Raw genomic sequence first — 24,669 nt, 5'->3', positions numbered from 1 at the left:
GAAATCGAGGAAGACTTGCTTCCACTCTAAAAATGAGTTCTTAGATGACTGTACAGTACAACACGTGCATTACAGTCTCTGTCACAGGTGGGACAGACAGTGGTTGAAGGAAAGGGTGGGTGGGTAGTCTGGTTTGCTGCATGCTCCTTCCGCTGCCTGTGCTTGCTTTCTGCGTGCTCTCGGCGACGAGACTCGAGGTGCTCAGCGCCCTCCCGAATGTTCTTCCTCCACTTAGGGCGGCCTTTGGCCAGGGACTCCCAGGTGTCATTGGGGTTATTGCATTTTATCAAGGAGGCTTTGAGGGTGTCCGCGAAACTTTTCCTATGCCTACTTGGGGCTCACTTGCCGTGTAGGAGTTCCGAGTAGAGCAATTGCTTTGGGAGTCTCGTGTCTGGCATGTGAATAATGTGGACTGCCCAGTGGAGCTGATCAAGTGTGGTCAGTGCTTCGATGCTGGGGTTGTTGGCCTGGTCGAGGACATTAATGTTGGTGCATCTGTCCTCCCAGGAAATTTACAAGGTTCTTGTAAAGACATTGTTCGGTCACTCAACCAGGAAACACCAGGACTGGTTTGATGAGAATGACCAGAAGATCCAGGAGCTAATAAATCGCAAGCGCAGGGCATTTCTGAACCTAAAAGAGATCAGTGTGCAAAATCAAAGCGCATGGTATTGGGAGTAATGAATTGACGTGGATAGAGAACTGGTTGGCAGACAGGAAGCAAAGAGTCGGGATAAACGGGTCCTTTTCAGAATGGCAGGCAGTGACTAGTGGAGTGCTGCAGGGCTCAGTGCTGGGACTCCAGTTCTTGACAATATACATTCACGATTTAGATGAAGGAATTGAGTGTAATATCTCCAAGTTTGCAGACGACACTAAACTGGGTGGCGGTGTGAGCTGTGAGGAGGATGCTCAGAGGCTGCAGGGTGACTTGGACAGGTTAGGTGAGTGGGCAAATGCATGGCAGATGCAGTATAATGTGGATAAATGTGAGGTTATCGATTTTAGGGGCAAAAACACGAAGGCAGAATATTATCTGAATGGCGGCATTTTAGGAAAAGGGAGGTGCAACGAGACCTGGGTTCATCAGTCATTTAAAGTTGGCATGCAGGTACAGCAGGTGATGAAGAAGGCAAGTGGTATGTAGGCCTTCATAGCTAGGAGATTTGAGTATAGGAGCAGGGAGGTCTTACTGCAATTTTACAGGGCCTTAGTGAGGCCTCACTTGGAAAATTGTGTTCAGTTTTGGTCTCCTAATCTGAGGAAGGACGTTCTGCTATTGAGGAAGTGCAGCGAAGGTTCACCAGACTGATTCCAGGGATGGCTGGACTGTCATATGAGGAGAGACTGGAATTTAGAAGGATGAGAGGGGATCTCATAGAAATGTATAAGATTCTGACGGGACTGGACAGGTTAGATGCGGGAAGAATGTTCCCGATGTTGGGGAAGTCCAGAACCAGGGGACATAGTCTTAGGATAAGGGGTAGGCCATTTAGGACTGAGATGAGGAGAAACTTCTTCACTCAGAGAGTTGTTAACCTATGGAATTCCCTGCCGCAGAGAGTTGTTGATGCCAGTCATTGGATATATTCAAGAGGGAGTTAGCTATGGCCCTTACGGCTAAAGGGATCAAGGGGTATGGAGAGAAAGCAGGAAAGGGGTATTGAGGGAATGATCAGCCATGGTCTTATTGAATGGTGGTGCAGGCTCGAAGGGCCAAATGGCCTACTCCTGCACCTATTTTCTATGTTTCTATGTTTTGATGTTTAAAACAACAACCCAAGTCGGAAGCAGCAAAGCAGCTTTACAGACGGCTTAAGGCCGAGGTTCAACAAAAAACCCGTGACCTAAAGAATAGATGGTGGGTGGAGAAAGCACAGGAGATTCAACAGCTGGCCGACAGCCATGATGTGTGAGGATTCTTCACCACAGTCAAGTCCACCTACGGCCCAAGCACCCAAGGCCCCACCCCGCTGGTCAAGAACGGGGAGACACTCATCAAGGACACCGAGGCAGTCAGGACACACTGGAAGGAGCACTTCAAAGCACAGCATGCCACCCGCCACCATCTCAGCAAGACCATAGTCCTGCACGAAGTAGAAAAAGCCATCCACCAACTCAAGAACAACAAGGCAACGGGAGCGGATAGAATCCCCACTGGGGCATTAAAGTATGGTGGAGAGGCACTATTGGCACAAATGCATGACCTCATCTCTCTCATCTGGAAGGAAGGCATCCACTGTGCATCTACTGGGCATTCACTGGTCATTCACTGGATATTCACTGGGCATTCAGTGGTACTGGCAGGAAGGTTCTGGCAGTGAAAGAAAAATAATATTTTTATGTCCACAAATTTAACTTGCTGCTGTCAAAATTTTAGGTCACGCTTTTGGCTCAGCTTGTATATTGTAAATTGCCATGCCAACATTTCTCATTCTATTGCAGTATTGTCCTGGCCAATATTTATCCCTCAACCAACATCACTAAAACAGAGGATCTGGTCATCATCTCATTGCTCTTTGTGGGAGCTTGCTGTGCACAAATTGGCTGCCGCTTTTCCTACATTACAACAGTATCTTTCACTTCCAAAGTACTTAATTGCCTGTAAAGCATTTTGGGATGTCCTGATGTTATGAAAGGCACTATATAAATGCAATTCCTTTCGTTTTTTTCTTTCTTGTTACGATGTAGGCTTTGGCCACTAGGGATTCTATGGAGCGAGTTTCTGAACACCTTTCCCAACTCCATTGTACAAAAAAATTATATTCATCAAACAAACTAGGGACAACAACAAAGGCCGCTGGTTTATTTTAATTCCTTACAGTTTGATAAATGACTCGGTATGGTAATTTATTGTGTTCACTTCCTGTCATCGCGACAACCCATTCTTCAAAATTTGCAGATGACACAAAACTTGGAAGTACAGTGAATAGTGAGAAGGAGAGTGATCGACTTCAGGAAGACACAGAGAGGCTGGTGAAATGGGCAAACACGTGGCAGATGAAGTTTAACGCAGTAAAGTGTTGCATTTTGGTAGAAAGAAAGAGGAGAGGATATATAAACTAAATGGCACAATCCTAAAGGGGCTGAATGAACAGAGAGACCTGGGGGTGCGTGTGCACAAATCGTTGAAGGTGGTAGGGTAGATTGAGAAAGCAGTTAAAAAGGCTTACGGGATCCTGGGCTTCATAAGTGCAAAAGTGTGGAAGTTATGATGAGCCTGTATAAAACACTGGTTCGGCCCCAGCTGGAGTACTGTATCCAATTCTGGACACCACACTTTAGGAAGGATGTGAAGGCCTTCGAAAAGGTGCAGAAAAGATTTACGAGAATGATTCCAGGAATGAGGGACGTGGATAGACTGGAGAAGCTGGGGTTGTTCTCCTTGGAGCAGCGAAGATTGAGAGAAGATTTGATAGAAGTGTTCAAAATCATGAGGGGTCTGAATAGAGAAATAATGATAATAATAACTTGTGTTTATATAGTGCCTTTAATGGAATATAACGTCCCAAGATGCTTCACAGTAGTGTTCACAATTATCCCTTCCAATTTGGAAACTGGGGCCCGACATGAAAATAGGGCCCTGCTGTTAAAATCGTCAGTGCCTGCGGGTAACCCGGCCTCCCGTGTTTCTCGCCCAGCTCGGAGCCCCCACCCCCAACCCACCCCCAACCCCCAACCCGCCCTCCTCCACAAAATTCAGGCCATGGTTTTAACTTGTTTGGGATCTTTTGTTATCTGCTTCACTCTTGAGCCACCTTACCATTTGTTTATTCTCCTCTGGTCTCTTTGGTCCATTGATAGTTCCTTCACTCGACCTTGGACCTGACGGCACCTGTGTTTGTTATATTTTTTTCTGCAGTCATATGGAAGCGCTGTGCGCAAATTGGAAGCCGCTGTTTATTTTCCTGCATTACAACAGTGACTACACTTCAAAAAGTACTTCATTGGCTGTAAAGTGCTTTGGCACGTCCTGAGGTTGTGAAAGAGACTATCAAAATGCAAGTTTTGCCTTCTTTCTTTCTGATAATGAAGAATCATCACCACTTTCTCAACGTCAACTGGGGACGGACAATAAATGCTGACCTTGCCACCAACTCCCACAGTACCGAGAATGAATTTTTATAACATTCCCTTGTAAAATTCAAGGTGATTTCCTCCGGTTCATAAATTGCCCACATATAAGTGGAGAGGGAAAACAAATCTGGTCAAGGGCTTGTTAAGTGCTTGCCATGTTCAGAATATATGCGCTTGTTAAACCTTTTTGCACGGATCAGCGAGGCCTGGAAATTCAATGCTGCCATGCCTGTTTTGCAGGAACAAAATAGCCACCTAAGAATCCCATCTGGCAGGAGAGGTGGCGCGTTCATTACACGGCAGATAATCGGCCCCCACCGTATTGGTCACGACAGAAAGAGATGTCCCTTCTTCCCTGTGCTCAGTTCGCACTGGTAGGTTGACATAAACTGTTGCTTTCAACTCAGAAATAATTGGAAATGGATATTATTCTTGTTTAATCTGAATTGATGTAAATTTACTCTCAACAGTGAAGCTATCATAAGAACATAAGAACATTAGAATTAGGAACAGGAGTAGGCCATCTAGCCCCTCGAGCCTGCTCCGCCATTCAATAAGACCATGGCTGATCTGGCCGTGGACTCAGCTCCACTTACCCGCCCTCTCCCCGTAACACTTAATTCCCTTATTGGTTAAAAATCTATCTATCTGTGACTTGAATACATTCAATGAGCTAGTCTCAACTGCTTCCTTGGGCAGAGAATTCCACAGATTCACGACCCTCTGGGAGAAGAAATTCCTTCTCAACTCGGTTTTAAATTGGCTCCCCCGTATTTTGAGGTTGTGCCCCCTAGTTCTAGTCTCCCCGACCAGTGGAAACAACCTCTCTGCCTCTAACTTGTCTATCCTTTTCATGATTTTAAATGTTTCCATAAGATCACCCCTCATACTTCTGAACTCCAACGAGTAAAGACCCAGTCTACTCAATCTATCATCATAAGGTAACCTCCTCATCTCCGCCAAAGGGCAAGATTTTCTTTCATTAAACTATCACTATGAATCAATCTTAGTTTGACTAAACAATTGACCTTTCCCTATATATACACACACACACACACACACACAGGAAAACCTAACCACAGAGGCCTCAATACCACACCTATTCTGAAGCAGGACGTATGCTTTCTGAGGAAAGAGGGAATGGAGGGAGAGAGGGAAGGAAACTAGGCAGAGAAAGAGGGAAAGAGAGAAAGAGGGAAGGAAGGAAAGAAAGAAAGACTTACATTTATATAGCGCCTTTCATGACCACCGAACGTCTCAAAGCGATTTACAGCTAATGAAGTATAGTCACAGTTGTAATACTGAGAAACGCGGCAGCTAATTTGGGCATAACAAGCTCCCTCAAACAGCAATGGCTTAATGACCAGATAATCTGTTTTTCTAATGTTGATTGAGGGATAAGGAAGGAAGGAAGGTGTTGTGTATGTAATTATTGTTAGACTGAGTACTGTTTAACTCCAAGAGGTATGACCTTGGCTCTGCTTTATTAAGGCCCAAAGTGACTAATATATAAAATGATTGGCCTTTTATACTTGGGCTGCACACACGTGCGTGCAGCCCAATGGTCTCCAACAGTGACGCCATCTAGTGGCTAGTGATCCCAAAAGTACATAGATGACAATACCCACCTCTGAGATATTAACACAGTCCTTTACAAATTGAGATGGTCTGGTGTTTTATGCTCGCGGGTTGACCGTCTCAGTTCAACTCCAGCCTTGGGTGAGTGTTCAGAGTCTGTTGTGACTGGTGGCTGGGTGGCTGACCTGGTGGGAGTGGCAATGGCCATGTCAGGGATTGAAAGTCCATTTTCGTTGAACATGTCAGTAATTGAAAGTCCCGATTCACTGATGACCACTGAGTCCTCTGATGACTGGGGGTAGGTTGGTTGGTCGTCAATTGTCTCTTCCTCCGACTGTTCCAGTTCGTCTGTGTGCCGCAGCTTTGTCTGATCCATATGTTTCCTGCATGTTTGCCCATTTTTGAGCTTGACAATGAATACTCTATTGCCCTGCTTGGCCATGACAGTACCAGTGATCCACTTGGGATCCTGACCATAATTCAGAACATATACAAGATCATTTTCAGAAATATCGCGTGACACAGCTGCGCGATCGTAATACCCTTGCTGACTTTGTCTTCTATATTCAACATGATTATTCAAGTCAGAGTGTACAAGAGATAGCTTGGTCTTAAGATCTCTCTTCATCATTAGTTCAGCAGGTGAGATCCTGGTAAGCGTGCGTGGTCTTGTCCTGTAACTCAGCAGTATATATGACAGGCAGGTTTGCAGTGACCCTTGGGTACTCGCTTCATACTCTGCTTTATGATTTGGACAGCATGTTCTGCTTGCCCATTGGATGCAGGTTTAAACAGTGCTGACCTTACATGTTTGATACCATTGAGTTTCATGAACTCTTGAAACAGTAAACTGGTAAGCACGATCCGTTGTCACTAACAACGATGTCAAGCAGATCATGTGTCGTGAACATGACACTGAGATTCTCAATGGTAGCTGTGGATGTGCTGGATGACATGATTATACATTCTATCTACTTCGAATATGCATCCACCACAACTAAAAACATCTCCCCCTGAATGGGACCTGCAAAGTCATGTGGATCCTGGACCATGGTTTGGATGGCCATGACCACAGACTCAGCGGCGATTCCGCTGGTGCTTTGCTGAGCTGCAGGCAAGTGTTGCACTGATACACAAATGATTCCAGCTCAGAGTCAATTCCCGGCCACCATACATGAGATCTGGCAAAGGCTTTCATGATTACAATGCCGGGGTGTGTGCCATGTAGCTCACGTACAAATTTCTCTCTCCCTTTCTTGCCCCGCAGTAGACTATCCGACTGAATAGTCAATTCGTCTTTGCGACAAATGTAAGGTTTGGTCTCCTCGCACATTTGCTTGGGTATGGCAGATCTTTGAGGATGCAACTCTTCACCACCGATTAAATCGGGTCCTGGCTGGTCCAGGTCTCAACTTGTTGAGCTGTGACAGGGGTTCGTTCCTTCACTTTGAAAAGCATCCATATAACTAACAATAGGTCCGCCGGTTGTGGCATTTCCACCTCCGGTGTGGGCAACGGCAGACGGCTCAAAGCATCGGCACAATTCTCGGTGTCAGCTCTATGGCGAATGACATAATCATACGTGGATAATGTCAACGCCCACCCCTGGATGCGGATGAAGCATTGGTATTGATACCTTTGTTTTCAGAGAACGGTGAAATGAGCGGCTTGTGATCTGTCTCCAGTTCAAACCGAAGTCTAAACAGGTACTGATGCATCTTTTTAACCCCATACACACAGGCTAGTGCTTCTTTCTCTACTATGCTGTAGGCTCTTTCCACTTTAGACAAACTTTTTGTAGCATGCGCAACTGGTTGAAGTTTACCCGACTCATTAGCTTGTTGGAGTACGCAACCAATTCCATATGACGAAGCATCACAGGCCAATATTAAACGTTTACATGGGTCATAATGTACCAGCAGCTTGTTAGAGCAAAGCAGACTAGTGGCTCTCTCAAAAGCTCAGTCTTGAGATGCACCCTACACCCAGTTGTCGCCTTTTCTTCGCAGCAAATGCAGTGGTTCTAATAAGGTGCTCAATTTAGATAGGAAGTTACCGAAGTAGTTGAGTAGACCCAGGAACGAACGCAGCTCCGTCACATTCTGCATTCTTGATGGCCTTGGTTTTCGCGTCCGTGGGCCTGATGCCGTCAGCAGCAATTTTCCTCCCCAGGAATTCGACCTTTGGTGCTATGAAGACGCCGCACTTCAAGCGTTTCAGTCTGAGTCCCACTTTGTCCAGATGAAGTAGAACCTCTTCCATGTTATTCAGATGTTCCTCAGAGTCACGACCTGTAATCAGGATGTCATCTTGGAACATGACAGTTCTGGGAACTCTCCATGTTCCTCTGTAATATTGTTGCAGCCGAGCGAATTCCAAAAGGGAACCTGTGATAAATAAACAGTCCTTTATACATGTTAATGCACGTAAGTCTCTTCCACGTCTCGACCGGCACCTGTGTCATGTAGGCCGACATCAAGCCCAGTTTGGTGAACGACATTCCCCCGGCTAGCGTTGCAAACAAGTTATCAGCCTTCAGTAACGGGTACTGATCCTGTTTCAAAACCCTGTTGATCGTATCCTTATAGTCTCCGCAGATTCTGACTGTGCCAACACTTTTTAGCACAGGAACAATGGGGCTGGCCCATTCATTAAATTCAACCGGTGATATGATCCCTTCACGCTGTCCAGTTCAAGTTCGACCTTCTCCCTCATCATATATGGAACTGCCCGAGCTTTATGATGGGTGGATCTTGCATCTGAGTCCACGTGGATCTGCAGCTTGGCTCTCGTGAAGTTGCCAACAGCGAGGGGAACTTGCTCATACTTGGGCATATGTATCTTTCTCCGACAACAACGCCTTGATGTAATTCCAATCGCATCTGATTTTTTAAGCCAGTTCCTGCCGAACAGCGTTGGACTATTGCCTGGGACAATCCATAGTGGTAACTCGTGAACCGCACCGTCATACGACACTTTAATTGTGGCATTGCCAATCACCATTATGAATTCTTTGGTGTACGTGCGCAACTTAGCATTGATTGGACTCAGCCTGGACCTCACAGCCTCAGTATCCCACAGCTTGTTGAATGCACTCTGGCTCATTATCGATTGATTCACCCCCGTGTCCAGTTCCAGCGATACCGGCACCCCGTTAAATTGCACGTTGATCATAATCGGTTTGCTCTTAGTTAGGAACGAGTATAGTCCATACACTTCCTCCTCTGGTATCTAGGATTACATATCCGGATCCGCGCTAATCTGACCATCATCCTCCACGTGGTGTGTCGCAGCACGCTTGCTCATCTACGGACACTTGCGCTGGTGATGCCCCACTCTCAGACAGCCGTTGCAACTATATTGCTTAAACTGGCATTGCTGGTGCTGGTGATTTCCCCCACAGCGCCAACACAGAGAAATCGGATGCATTCCCGCTGGCGGACTTTGGGCAGCCACAGGCTTTGCGTACGCAGTCGGGTAGGCCCTGCCATGTGCCGCTCTGCTGAAACAATCATATTTACAGTACTTGCCGAGTTTCGAGTTTTCAGTGATATCTGCTTTAGACTTCTATCTGTCGTCATGATGGCCCTGTTCAAGTCCACCATCTCCACCACCAGTAGTTTACACAGGATCACCTTGTGGTTGATGCCGATTACAAAGAAGTCCCACAGCATGTCTGCCAACACAGCCCCGAACTTACAAGGTCCCGCTAGACGTCTCAGGTCAGCAACGAATTCCGCCATGTTCTGGCTCTCTGAGCGAATGTGCGTGTAAAATCTGTATCTCGAGATGATGATGCCTTCGTCTGGCTTAAAGTGGTCCTGCACCAGTGTACACAATTCTTCATACATCTTCTCTATTGGACTCACAGACAGAAGTATACCCTTCATAAATTTTTGGGCCGCAAACCGTGAGGAACACCGCTCGGTGCCATCGGCGTCGCCGACCTCCTCCATTTTGTTGCCCACGAAGATCTGGCTCAAATGGCTCACAAAGTCTGCCCAATCTTCTCCTTCCATGAATCGCTCCAACAATCCAATTGTGCTCATTTTTGCATACAAAGGTTCTTGTTGCCTTGTCGCCAAATGTTGTGTATGCAATAATTGTGAGACTGAGTACTGTTTAACTCCAAGAGGTATGACCTGGCTCTGCTTTATTAAGGCCCAGAGTGACTAATATACAAAATGGCTGGCCTCTTATACTTGGGCTGCACACATGTGCGTGCAGCCCAATGGCCTCCAACAGTGACGCCATCTAATGGCTAGTGATCCCAAATGTACATATATGACAGAAGGAAATAAGGAAGGAAGGAATATAAGATCATAAGAACATATTTGCTTGACAAATCTGCTGGAATTCTTTAAGGATGTAACGAGCAGGGTTGATAAGGGGGAACAAGTGGATGTGGATTTCCAGAACACATTCGATAAGGTGCCACATAAAAGGTTACTGCACAGATAAAAGTTCACAGGGTTGGGAGTAATATATTCTCATGGATAGAGGACTCGCTGACTAACAGAAAGCAGAGAGTCGGGATGAATGGGTAATTTTCTGGTTGGCAAACAGTATGTACTGGTCTGCTGCAGGGATCGGTGCTGGGGCCTCAACTACAATCTTTTTTAATGTCTTGGATGAAGGGACCGAGTGTAATGCAGCCAAGTTTGCTGATGATACAAATATGGGTGGGAGAGCAAGTTTTGAGGACACACAAAATCTGCAAAGGGATATAAGCAGGTGAAATGAGTGGGCAAAAATTTGGCAGATGGTGTTATAATGTGGGAAAATGTGAGGTTATCCCCTTTGGCAGAAAAAATAGAAAAGCAAATTATAATTGAAATGAAGAATAATTGAAAAGTTCTGCAGTACAGAGGGACCTGGGCATCATTATGCATAAAACACAAGTTAGTATGCAGGTACAGCAAGTGATCAGGAAGGCAAATGGAATGTTGGCCTTTATTGCAAAGGGGATGGAGTATAAAAGCAGAGAAGTCCTGCTACAAATGTGTAGGGTATTGGTGAGGCCACACCTGGAGTACTGAGTGCAGTTTTTGTCATGTATTTCACCATCTTGTAATGACAATAGTTCTGTAATGGTAACTCATGCACACTGTACCTGTACCCTTGAAATGCACACCCTGACCACAGGGGGTGAGCTTGTGGGAGACACTCTTCACCTGGGTTTCCAGATACAAAAGGGGAGGTCCCACCCAGGGTCAGCACTCTTTGTCCTGGGAATAAAGTGAAGGTCACAGAGTGACCGTGTCTGATATATCCATGCCTAGTGTGAGTTTGTAACAAGGTGCAGAGATACTACATCTGGCGACGAGAAACGGGAATCACCGAACCACGAGAAAGGCCACCGGTGGCACAGAGGAACGCTACTGTGTGGGTGAGAATTGGGATGACTTTGTGGAAAGACTCCAGCAGAGCTTTGTCACAAAGGACTGGCTGGAAGAGACAGCGGCTGACAAGCTGAGGGCGCATCTACTGACCAGCTATGGTCCACAGACGTATGCGCTGATAAAAGAACTGCTCGCAGCCCAAAAGCCAGCGGACAAGTCCTTTGAAGAGCTCAGCCAGCTGATCAGTGAGCATCTCAAGCCGGCAAGTAGCGTACACATGGCCCAGCACCGGTTCTACTCTCACCTGCGTCGGGAAGATCAAAACATCTCGGACTTCGTAGCGGCACTGCGGCGTTTGACCAGTCTCTGTAAGTTCTCCGATGCTTGCAGGGGGGAGATGTTAAGGGACTTTTTCATCGAGGGCATTACTCATGCCGGCATTTTCAGGAAGCTTATAAAGACAAAGGACCTGACTTTAGAAGGGGCGGCATTGATAGCTCAGACCTTTATGGCAGGGGAAGAGGAGACCAAGCTAACTTACACATGCAGCCCTGGTTTTAACATAGCGATGAACCAGGGAGTAAATGTTGTAAAAGTAATACAGAACCCCGCAGGCAGGCAAGGACAATTCAACACCACCCAGGCAGGCAGGCAAGGGCAATTCGACACCTCCCAGACAGCAACAAGCTCCAGGGTGGGCCCGCAAAAGGAAAAATGGAAAGGGGATCGGCAATTCATGCCATCTCGAGGAACAATGCATCCCGTGATGGGACCATTCAGAGTGCTTAGAAACAGCCAAACGGGCCATCAGAGAGGAATGCCTGGGAATAGTCCTTTTGTTAACAGCAATCTCAGCTCATGTTGGAGGTGTGGGGGTAGACACACTGCCAAAAGCTGCAGGTTCCAGCTTTACACCTGCATGATTTGTAATGTCAGTGGACACTTGGCCAGGATGTGCAAAAAGGCAGGAGCGAGGCTAGTCTGCAAGACAGAGGAACCAGATGAGGGGTCTGCAATGCAGAATGAGGCCTGGGGAACAACCATGGATGCTGAAGTTCAGAGAGTTCATGTGGCTGATGTCCACAGCTCATACACTAAAACACCACCCATGATGATGAAAGTCTTACTGAATGACATCCCGGTGCACATGGAGCTGTATACGGGAGCTAGCCAGTCACTCATGGGCGCCCAACAATTTGAGAGACTATGGCCACACAGAGCTAGCAGGCCCAAACTGGAACGCATTGAGACGCAGCTTCATATGTACACCAAAGAGATCATCCCAGTGCTGGGCAGTGCAAACTTGGTGGCAGCGCATAATGGATCACAGAACCGGCTGCCACTCTGGATTGTTCCGGGAAATGGCCCCGCGCTTTTGGGGAGGAGTTGGCTAGCTGAGATGAATTGGAAATGGGGGGATGTGCACGCCATTTCATCCATGGAGTGAAGTTCATGCTCGCAGGTATTGCAAAAATTCGAGTCACTCTTTCAACCTGGTGTTGGAACATTCAAGGCACTAAAGTAGTGATACACATCACTCTGGATGCCAGACCAGTGCACCACAACGCCAGAGCGGTGCTATACGTGATGAGTGAGAAAATTGAAAGTGATCTGGACAGGCTGCTCAGAGAGGGCATAATTTCGGCCGTTGAGTTCAGTGACTGGGCAAGTCCCATCGTTCCCGTCCTCAAAGCAAATGGCTCGGTTAGGATTTGTGGCGATTACAAAGCCACCATCAACCGAGTGTCGCTGCAAGACCAATACCCGCTTCCGAGAGCGGAGGACCTCTTTGCCACGCTGGCAGGTGGAAAGCTGTTCACAAAGCTGGACCTCACTTCGGCCTACATGACTCAGGAACTGGCGGAAGATTCCAAGCTTCTGACCACCATCACGACGCACAAAGGACTATTTGCCTACAACAGGTGTCCGTTTGGCATTCGTTCGGCAGCGGCTATCTTTCAGGGAAACATGGAAAGCTTGCTCAAGTCCACCCCTGGAACGGTCGTATTCCAAGACGACATCCTTATAACTGGTCGAGACACTGAGGAACACCTCCGCAACCTGGCGGATGTGCTACGCCGATTGGATCGGATAGGCTTGCGGCTGAAAAAGGCCAAGTATGTGTTTTTGGCCCTAGAGGTCGAGTTCCTGGGCAGGAGGGTTGCCGCAGACAGGATCTGGCCCACTGAATCAAAAACAGGCGATTCGCTGGGCGCCCAGGCCCAGCAACACGTCGGAGTTGTGATCATTCCTGGGCCTTTTGAATTATTTTGGGAGCTTTCTGCCGAACTTAAGCACATTGTTGGAGCTGTTACACATGCTCCTCCGTAAAGGTTGTGAATGGTTTTGGGGGGATTGTCAAGAACGGGTTTTCAATAAGGCGAGGAACCTGCTGTGTTCCAACAAACTGTTGACTTTGTATGACCCCTGTAAAAAACTGGTTTTAACATGCGATGCGTCATCCTACGGGGTTGGGTGTGTGTTGCAGCAGGGTAATGATGACGGCCGACTCCAACCGGTGGCTTACGCCTCCAGGTCGCTCTCCCAGGCAGAGCGTGGATACGGCATGGTCGAGAAGGAGGCACTCGTGTGTGTGTACGGTGTGAAAAAGATGCACCAGTACCTTTTCGGTAGACAGTTTGAGCTAGAGACGGACCACAAGCCGTTAACATCCCTGTTGTCCGACAGCAAGGCTGTCAACGCTAACGCGTCAGCTCGCATACAGCGATGGGGCCTCACGCTGGCTGCATATGACTACACCATATGGCACTGGCCAGGCACCGAAAATTGCGCTGACGCACTCAGCAGGCTCCCACTGGCCACCACCGAGGGGGCTTTGGAGCAGAGCGCCGAGATGGCCATGGCTGTTGAGGCTTTTGAGACTGCGGGCTCCCCCATCACAGCCCGACAGATCAAACTCTGGACTAACAGGGATCCCCTCCTATCCATGATAAAGAAATGTGTCCTGACTGGGAATTGGGTGCCCGCACACAGGGCGTGCCCCGAGAAAGTCAGGACGTTTCAGAGACGGATGGACGAACTCTCCATCGAAGCCGACTGCCTGTTATGGGGCAGCCGGGAAGTCATGCCCCAGAAAGGAAGGGAAGCGTTCATCAGGGAACTCTACAGCAAGCACCCTGGCATCATGTTAATGATGGCCATTGCCCGGTCACATGTATGGTGGCCGGGGATTGACTCAGACCTGGAACACTGGGTTCGCAAGTGCACGACGAGTGCCCAGCTGGGCAATGCCTCCAGGGAGGCTCCACTCAGCCCGTGGCCCTGGCCCACCAGGCCATGGTCACGTATTCACGTAGACTATGCGGGCCTGTTCATGAGGAAAATGTTCCTGATCGTTGTCGATGCATACTCGAAGTGGATCGAGTGCAGCATATTAAACTCGTGCACGACATCCATCACAGTGAAGAGTCTGCATACAGTTTTCGAGACAATGGCCCGTGTTTTACCAGCCATGAATTCCAGGAGTTTATGTCAGGCAATGGGATCAAGCACGTCCGGACAGCACCGTTAAGGCCGGCTTCCAATGGCCAGGCAGAACGGGCGGTCCAAGTCATAAAGCAGGGCATGCTACGCATCCAAGGACCCTCCCTTCAGTACCGCCTATCGCGCCTCCTGCTGGCCTACAGGTCCCGGCCGCACACGCTCACAGGAGTCCCGCCAGTGGAACTCCTCATGAAACGCACGCTCAAGACGCGGCTGTCCCTCATTCACCCAGACCTGGCAGACATTGTTGAGGGCAAGTGCCAGTCCCAAACCGAGCTCCATGATCGAGGCTCAAGGCAGAGGTGTATAGAAATAGATGACCCGGTATTTGTTCTTAACCATGCTTTGGGACGCAAATGGCTTGAGAGCACCGTAATTGGCAAAGAAGGGAACAGGGTCATGGTGGTCAGACTAAACAATGGGCAGATATGCCGCAAACCCTTGGACTAAGTAAAGACAAGGTTCAGCGTAGACACGGAGGAACTGGAAGAAGAGCATGATGAGATAACACCCACACCACTGCCAGCGCACGAGCAACAAAGACAGCCCTCAGCAAGCACAGTCCCTGCAGCCAGCCTGGACAGGCCGGAATCACCTCAAGTGACAGAGACGCGTGCTGAAGCTCAGCCACCAGAGCCACAACTGCGGCGCTCCACGAGAGAGCATCGACCACCCGATAGACTTAACCTCCGAAACTAAAAGACTTAAGGGAGAAGGTGATGTTATGTATTTCACCATCTTGCAATGACAATAGTTATGTAACGGTAACTCATGCATACTGCACCTGTACCCTTGAAATGCACACCCTGACCACAGGGGGTGAGCTTGTGGAAGACACTCCTCACGTGGGTTTCCAGGTGTAAAAGGGGAGGTCCCATCCAGGGTTGGCACTCTTTGGTCCTGGGAATAAAGTGAAGGTCACAGAGTGATCGTGTCTGATATATAAATGCCTCGTGTGAGTTTGTAACAAGGTGCAGAGACGATACAGTTTTGATCTCCTTATTTAAGGAAGGATATACTTGCATTGGAGGCTATTCAGAGAAGGTTCACTAGGGTGATTCCGGGGATGAGGGGGTTGACTTATGAAGATAGGTTGAGAAGGTTGGGTCTATATTCATTGGAGTACAGAAGAATGAGAGGTGATCTTATCGAAGCCAGCGGGGAGTTCGTGAGGCGGAGCGGCAGCGTGGAGAGATCTATAAAAGGCCCAGCGTCGTCCAGTAGCCAGCGAGGAGTTTATGAGGTGGGGAGGCCTATAAAAGGCCATCCGGTGCAGCTGCAGCAGGGAGAGAAGGCAAAAAAGAAGTAGAAAGAAATCGAAGGGTGTTGCCACAGCCAAGGGTATAAGTAATTGGCTGATGATTGGTGAGTAGTTTATCTTTTTCTTTTACCTTATCACGAAGTAACCTTTAGCATTGTTGTTACCAAATTAAGTGAATCTAAGGGTTTAGTCATGGCAAGAGAGCTCGGACATGTGTTATGCTCCTCCTGTGCTATGTGGGAAGTCAGGGACGCTTCCAGTGTCACTGATGACTACATGTGTGGGAAGAGTATCCGGCTGCAGCACCTCACAGACCGCATTGTGGCACTGGAGCTGCAGGTGGATTTACTCTGGAGCATCCGCGATGCTGAGGATGTCGTGAATAGCACGTTTACTGAGTTGGCCACACCGCAGGTAAAGGGTACACAGCCAGATCGGGGATGTGTAGCCAACAGGAAGAGCAGTGGAAGGAAGGTAGTGCAGGGGTCCCCTGCGGTCATCCCCTGCAAAACAGATACACCGCTTTGGGTATTGTTGAGGGGGATGACTCATCAGGGGAGGACAGCAGCAGCCAGGTTCATGGCACTGGGGGTGGCTCTGCTGCACAAGGGCATGAAAAAGAGTGGGAGAGCTATAGTGGTAGGGGATTCTATTGTAAGGAGAATAGACAGACGTTTCTGCGGCCGCAATCGAGACTCCAGGATGGTATATTGCCTCCCTGGTGCAAGGGTCAAGGATGTCTCGGAGCGGCTACAGGACATTCTGAAAAGGGAGGGTGAACAGCCAGTTGTCGTGCTGCATATAGGTACCAACAATATAGGTAAAAAACGGGATGAGGTCCTACGAGACGAATTAGGGAGCTAGGAGCTAAATTAAAAAGTAGAACCTCAAACATAGTAATCTCAGGATTGCTACCAGTGTCACGTGCTAGTCAGAGTAGGAATCACAGGACAGCTCATATGAATATGTGGCTTGAGGAGTGGTGCAAAAGGGAGGGATTCAAATTCCTGGGACGTTGGAAGCGGTTCTCGGAGGTGGGACCAGTACAAACTGGACTGTCTGCAGCTGGGCAGAGCTGGAACCAATGTCCTATGGGGAGTGTTGGGGAGGGGTTAAACTAATATGGCAGCGGGATGGGAACCTATGCAGGAGACAGATATAAGTAGAATGGGGGCAGAAGCAAAACATGGAAAGAACAAAAGTAAAATTGGAGGGCAGAGAAACCCAAGACAAAAAGCAAAAAGGGCCACATGACAGTAAAGTTCTAAAGGGGCAAAGTGTGTTAAAAAGGCAAGCCTGAAGTCTCTGTGCCTCAATGCGAGGAGTATTCGGAATAAGGTGGACGAATTAACTGCGCAGATAGCAGTTAACGGATATGATGTAATTGGCATCACGGAGACATGGCTCCAGGGTGAACAAGGCTGGGAACTCAACATCCATGGGTATTCAACATTCAGGAAGGATAGACAGAAATGAAAAGGATGTGGGATGGCGTTGCTGGTTAAAGAAGAAATTAACCCAATAGTAAGGAAGGACATTAGCTTGCATGATGTGGAATCGGTATGGGTGGAGCTACGGAAGACCAAAGGTCAGAAAATGCTCGTGGGAGTTGTGTACAGACCACCAAACTGTAGTAGTGATGTTGGGGACAGCATCAAACAAGAAATTAGAGATGCGTGCAATAAAGCTACAGCAGTTATCATGGGCGACTTTAATCCACATATTGATTGAGTTAACCAAACTGGGAGCAATGTGGTGGAGGACGATTTCCTGGAGTGTATTAGGGATGATTTTCAAGACCAATATGTCGAGGAACCAACTAGAGATCTGGCCATCTAGATTGGGTGATGTGTAATGAGAAAGGATTAATTAGCAATTTATTGTGTGAGGCCCCTTGGGGAAGAATGACCATAATATGGTCGAATTCTTTATTAAGATGGAGAGTGACAAAGTTAATTCAGAGACTAAGGTCCTGAACTTGGGAAAAGGTAACTTTGATGGTATGAGACGTGAATTGGCTAGAATAGAATGGCGAATGATACTTAAAGGTTGACGGTGGATAGGCAATGGCAAACATTTAAAGATCATATGGATGAACTTCAACAATTGTACATCCTTGTCTGTAGTAAAAATTAAAATGGGGAAGGTGGCTCAACCATGGCTAACAAGGAAAATTAAGGACAGTGTTAAATCCAAGGAAGAGGCATATAAATTGGCCAGAAAAAGCAGCAAACCTGAAAACTGGGAGAATTTTATAATACAACAAAGGAGGACAAAGGCTTTAATTAGGAGCGGGAAAATAGATTATGAAAGAAAACTTGCTGGGAACATAAAAACTGACTGCAAAAGCTTCTGTAGCTATGTGAAGAGAAAAAGGATTAGTGAAGACAAATGTAGGTCCCTTGCAGGCAGATTCAGGTGAATTTATAATGGGGAACAAAGAAATGGCGGACCAGTTAAACAAATACTTTGGTTCTGTCTTCACGAAGGAAGACACAAATAAAGTTCTGGAAATACTAGGGTCCAGAGGGTCTAGTGAGAAGGAGGAACTGAAGGAAATCCTTATTAGGCTGGAAATTGTGTTAGGGAAATTGATGGGATTGAAGGCAGATAAATCCCATGGGCCTGATACTCTGCATCCCAGAATACTTAAGTCAGTAGCCCTAGAAATACTGGATGCATTGATGATCATTTTACAACAGCCTATCGACTCTGGATCAGTTCCTATGGACTGGAGGGTAGCTAATGTAACACCACTTTGTAAGAAAGGAGGGAGAGAGAAAACAGGTAATTATGGACCAATTAGCCTGACATCAGTAATGGGGAAAATGTTGAAATCAATTATTAAAGATGAAATAGCAGCGCATTTAGAAAGCAGTGACAGGATCGGTCCAAGTCAGCATGGATTTATGAAAGTGAAATCATGCTTGACAAATCATCTAGAATTTTTTGAGAATGTAAATGGTCGAGTGGACAAGGGAGAACCGGTGGATGTGGTATATTTGGAATTTCAAAAAGGTTTTGAACAAGGTCCCACACAAGAGATTAGTGTGCAAAATTAAAGCACATGCTATTGGGTGCAATGTACTGATGTGGATAGAGAACTGATTGGCAGACAGGAAGCAGAGAGTCGGGATAAACGGGTCCTTTTCAGAATGGCAGGCAGTGACTAGTGGAGTGCTGCAGGGCTCAGTGTTCGGACCCCAGCTATTTACAATATACATCAATGATTTAGCTGAAGGAATTTAGTGTAATATCTCCAAGTTTGCAGATGACACTAAGCTGGGTGGTGGTGGAAACATAGAAACATAGAAACATAGAAAATAGGTGCAGGAGTAGGCCATTCAGCCCATCGAGCCTGCACCGCCATTCAATGAGTTCATGGCTGAACATGAAACTTCAGTACCCCCTTCCTGCTTTCTCGCCATAACCCTTGATCCCCCGAGTAGTAAGGACTTCATCTAACTCCCTTTTGAATATATTTAGTGAATTGGCCTCAACTACTTTCTGTGGTAGAGAATTCCACAGGTTCACCACTCTCTGGGTGAAGAAGTTTCTCCTCATCTCGGTCCTAAATGGCTTACCCCTTATCCTCAGACTGTGACCCCTGGTTCTGGACTTCCCCAACATTGGGAACATTCCTCCTGCATCTAACCTGTCGAAACCCGTCAGAATTTAAAACGTTTCCATGAGGTCCCCTCTCATTCTTCTGAACTCCAGTGAATACAAGCCCAGTTGATCCAGTCTTTCTTGATAGGTCAGCCCCGCCATCCCGGGAATCAGTCTGGTGAATCTTCGCTGCACTCCCTCAATAGCAAGAATGTCCTTCCTCAAGTTAGGAGACCAAAACTGTACACAATACTCCAGGTGTGGCCTCACCAAGGCCCTGTACAACTGTAGCAACACCTCCCTGCCCCTGTACTCAAATCCCCTCGCTATGAAGGCCAACATTCCATTTGCTTTCTTAACCGCCTGCTGTACCTGCATGCCAACCTTCAATGACTGATGTACCATGACACCCAGGTCTCGTTGCACCTTCCCTTTTCCTAATCTGTCACCATTCAGACAATAGTCTGTCTCTCTGTTTTTACCACCAAAGTGGATAAGCTCACATTTATCCACATTATACTTCATCTGCCATGCATTTGCCCACTCACCTAACCTATCCAAGTCACTCTGCAGCCTAATAGCATCCTCCTCGCAGCTCACACTGCCACCCAACTTAGTGTCATCCGCAAATTTGGAGATACTGCATTTAATCCCCTCGTCTAAATCATTAATGTACAATGTAAACAGCTGGGGCCCCAGCACAGAACCTTGCGGCACCCCACTAGTCACTGCCTGCCATTCTGAAAAGTACCCGTTTACTCCTACTCTTTGCTTTCTGTCTGACAACCAGTTCTCAATCCACATCAGCACACTACCCCCAATCCCATGTGCTTTAACTTTGCACAGTAATCTCTTGTGTGGGACCTTGTCGAAAGCCTTCTGAAAGTCCAAATATACCACATCAACTGGTTCTCCTTTGTCCACTTTACTGGAAACATCCTCAAAAAATTCCAGAAGATTTGTCAAGCATGATTTCCCTTTCACAAATCCATGCTGACTTGGACCTATCATGTCACCATTTTCCAGATGCACTGCTATGACATCCTTAATAATTGATTCCATTATTTTACCCACTACTGAGGTCAGGCTGACCGGTCTATAATTCCCTGTTTTCTCTCTCCCTCCTTTTTTAAAAAGTGGGGTTACATTGGCGACCCTCCACTCCATAGGAACTGATCCAGAGTCAATGGAATGTTGGAAAATGACTGTCAATGCATCCGCTATTTCCAAGGCCACCTCCTTAAGTACTCTGGGATGCAGTCCATCAGGCCCTGGGGATTTATCGGCCTTCAATTCCATCAATTTCCCCAACACAATTTCCCGACTAATAAAGATTTCCCTCAGTTCCCCCTCCTTACGAGGCCCTCTGACCCCTTTTATATCCGGAAGGTTGTTTGTATCCTCCTTAGTGAATACCGAACCAAAGTATTTGTTCAATTGGTCTGCCATTTCTTTGTTCCCCGTTATGACTTCCCCTGATTCTGACTGCAGGGGACCTACGTTTGTCTTTACTAACCTTTTTCTCTTTACATACCTATAGAAACTTTTGCAATCCGCCTTAATGTTCCCTGCAAGCTTCTTCTCGTACTCCATTTTCCCTGCCCTAATCAAACCCTTTGTCCTCCTCTGCTGCATTCTAAATTTCTCCCAGTCCCCAGGTTCGCTGCTATTTCTGGCCAATTTGTATGCCACTTCCTTGGCTTTAATACTATCCATGATTTCCCTACATAGCCACGGTTGAGCCACCTTCCCTTTTTTATTTTTACGCCAGACAGGAATGTACAATTGTTGTAATTCATCCATGCGGTCTCTAAATGTCTGCCATTGCCCATCCACAGTCAACCCCCTAAGTATCATTCACCAATCTATCCTAGCCAATTCACGCCTCATACCTTCAAAGTTACCCTTCTTTAAGTTCTGGACCATGGTCTCTGAATTTACTGTTTCATTCTCCATCCTAATGCAGAATTCCACCATATTATGGTCACTCTTCCCCAAGGGGCCTCGCACAATGAGATTGCTAATTAATCCTCTCTCATTACACAACACCCAGTCTAAGATGGCCTCCCCCCTCGTTGGTTCCTCAACATATTGGTCTAGAAAACCATCCCTTATGCACTCCAGGAAATCCTCCTCCACCGTATTGCTTCCAGTTTGGCTAGCCCAATCTATGTGCATATTAAAGTCACCCATTATAACTGCTACACCTTTATTGCATGCACCCCTAATTTCCTGTTTGATGCCCTCCCCAACATCCCTATTACTGTTTGGAGGTCTGTACACAACTCCTACTAACGTTTTTTGCCCTTTGGTGTTCTGCAGTTCTACCCATATAGATTCCACATCCTCCAAGCTAATGTCTTTCCTAACTATTGCATTAATCTCCTCTTTAACCAGCAATGCTACCCCACCTCCTTTTCCTTTTATTTTATCCTTCCTGAATGTTGAATACCCCTGAATGTTGAGTTCCCAGCCCTGATCATCCTGGAGCCACGTCTCCGTAATCCCAATCACATCATATTTGTTAACATCTATTTGCACAATTAATTCATCCACCTTATTGCGGATACTCCTTGCATTAAGACACAAAGTCTTCAGGCTTGTTTTTTTAACACCCTTTGTCCTTTTAGAATTTTGCTGTACAGTGGCCCTTTTTGTTCTTTGCCTTGGGTTTCTCTGCCCTCCACTTTTCCTCATCTCCTTTCTGTCTTTTGCTTTTGCTTTTGTCTCCCTGCATTGGTTCCCATCCCCCTGCCATATTAGTTTAAATCCTCCCCAACAGCACTAGCAAACTGTGAGGAGGACGATAAGAGACTACAGGGTGACTTGGACAGGTTAAGTGAGTGGGCAAATGCATGGCAGATGCAGTATAATGTGGATAAATGTGAGGTTATCCACTTTGGGGGCAAAAACACGAAGGCAGAATATTATCTGAATCGCGGCAGATTAGGAAAAGGGAAGGTGCAACGAGACCTGGGTGTCATGGTACATCAGTCATTGAAAGTTGGCATGCAGGTGCAGCAGGCGGTGAAGAAGGCAAATGGCATGTTGGCCTTCATAGTTAGGGGATTTGAGTACAGGAGGAGGGAGGTCTTACTGCAGTTGTACAGGGCCTTAGTGAGGACTCACCTGGAATATTGTGTTCAGTTTTGGTCTCCTAATCTGAGGAAGGACGTTCTTGCTATTGAGGGAGTGCAGCGAAGGTTCACCAGACTGATTCCAGGGATGGCATGACTGACATATGAGGAGAGACTGGATCGACTGGGCCTGCATTCACTGGAGTTTAGAAGGATGAGAGTGGATCTCACAGAAACATATAAAATTCTGACGGGACTGGACAGGTTAGACGCGGGAAGAATGTTCCCGCTGTTGGGGAAGTCCAGAACCAGGGGACATAGTCTAATGATAAAGGGTAGGCCATTTAGGACTGAGATGAGGAGAAACTTCTTCACTCAGAGAGTTGCTAACCTGTGGAATTCCCTACTGCAGAGAGTTGTTGGTGCCAGTTCATTGGATATATTCAAGAGGGAGTTAGATATGTCCCTTACGGCTAAAGGGATCAAGGGGTATGGAGAGAAAACAGGAAAGGGGTACTGAGGTGAATGGTCAACAATGCTCTTCTTGAATGGTGGTGCAGGCTCGAAGGGCCGAATGGCCTACTCCTGCACCTATTTTCTATGTTTCTGTGAAACATATAAGATAATGAGGGGGCTCGATAAGGTGGATGCAGAGAGGAAATTTCCATTCATAGGAAACTAAAACCAGGGGACATAAAGCTACAACCTCCACTTTTTTTGCCTGCTAACGCCCACTTAACGCCCATTTTACCGCTGAAATGAAGTTTAATGCCTATATATCGGCCATTTTGGAACAAAATGGAAACTGGCGGGCACTTTTTGGGAACTTATCACCGAGCGTTACTTTTCCAATGCGCTTAATGGCGAGAAAAAAATTCCCGCCCGCCTACTTTTTGTGGGCGGAATCAGCAGGATGAGCGAATTCAATGCCCATAATATCACCCAGCATTACTTTCCACAGGGAATTAAGGCCGAGATTCAATATTAACACCCGCCACTATTTTTTGTCATAAAGAGCATATTTACCCAAACTCGAGGCCATGGAGATCGCCCATTGTCAATTTCACCACCTTGCACACATTTCGCCCACAATATCGCCCACTCAAAAAACCGCCCACAAAACTGGAACTCACTGGGACGAATCACAGCGTTATGGACGCCATGTTTTAGATCACACGTCGCGTCCTTTAAAAGGCTGCTGTGCTTCAACCTCGGTGGAGTTCGGATGTACTCTGCGGGTCGTTGGAGTTGATGTGAACATCTCTAAAATATCTTGACCACGTTGTGATCGATTGGAATTGAAGTGGTGTGTTTGTCGGGACATTCCTTGTTTGTGACCAATCGGTGGAAAACAGAGAGCTGCTGCTATGGGGCCTGTCCTTTCTCACCCTCTCTTGGTGACCAAATACATGCAGCAGACTCGACATCACCGAAGTAATGCTGCACTGCATTATGTGCCCAATGAAAGAAGTGACAGACAGATGAGGAGGACTCGACGTTACACCATCTTCAAATACAAGAAGCATTCTTACCTTGACTTGCCTGACATCACCTGACTTTGGAGACTGCGCTTCCACAAAGAGGTTATACAGCTGATAAGGTCAGATCTGCAGCTTGCCAGCACCATCAGAACTGCACTGCCCGTCGAGGTCAAAGTCACTGCGGCACTGTTGTTCTGCGCCTCGGGTTCTTTTCAGGCTACAGCTGGCGACATTTGTGGACTCTCTTAGCATGCCACACATCGCTGCATTTGGCAGGCCACTGAAGCCCTGTACGCATGCAGGAGGGACTTGATCAACTTCCCTATGACCAGGGAGGCACAGAGTGAGATGGCTCTAGGATTCTCCAGAATTGCAAACTTCCCCAAGGTGCAGGGAGCAATAGACTGTCTGCACATCGCGATGCGGGCACCTTTTCAGGATGCTGTGATTTTCAGGAACCAGATGGGATTCCACTCCCTGAATGTTCAGCTGGTTGTTGGCCATCAGAAAATTATACTGGCTGTGACGTCACCTTTCGATTTCTTTCTACTTATTTTTTGCCTCCCTGCTGCAGCTGCACCAGCCCCGCCTCCCCGACCCTGGACTCGCACTGCCCAACTGCCCGAACTCCTCCTCCAACTCTGGGCCTTTTGTAGGCCTCTGCTGCTCCGACCCCGGAACTCCCGCTTCTCCTGGACTCTCCGACGCCTCTCCGACTCTGGGCCTTTTGTCGGCCTCTG

Source organism: Pristiophorus japonicus, chromosome 1 (assembly GCF_044704955.1).
Source record: "Pristiophorus japonicus isolate sPriJap1 chromosome 1, sPriJap1.hap1, whole genome shotgun sequence".
Lineage (NCBI taxonomy): Eukaryota > Metazoa > Chordata > Chondrichthyes > Pristiophoridae > Pristiophorus > Pristiophorus japonicus.
This window is presented reverse-complemented; position numbering follows the sequence as displayed.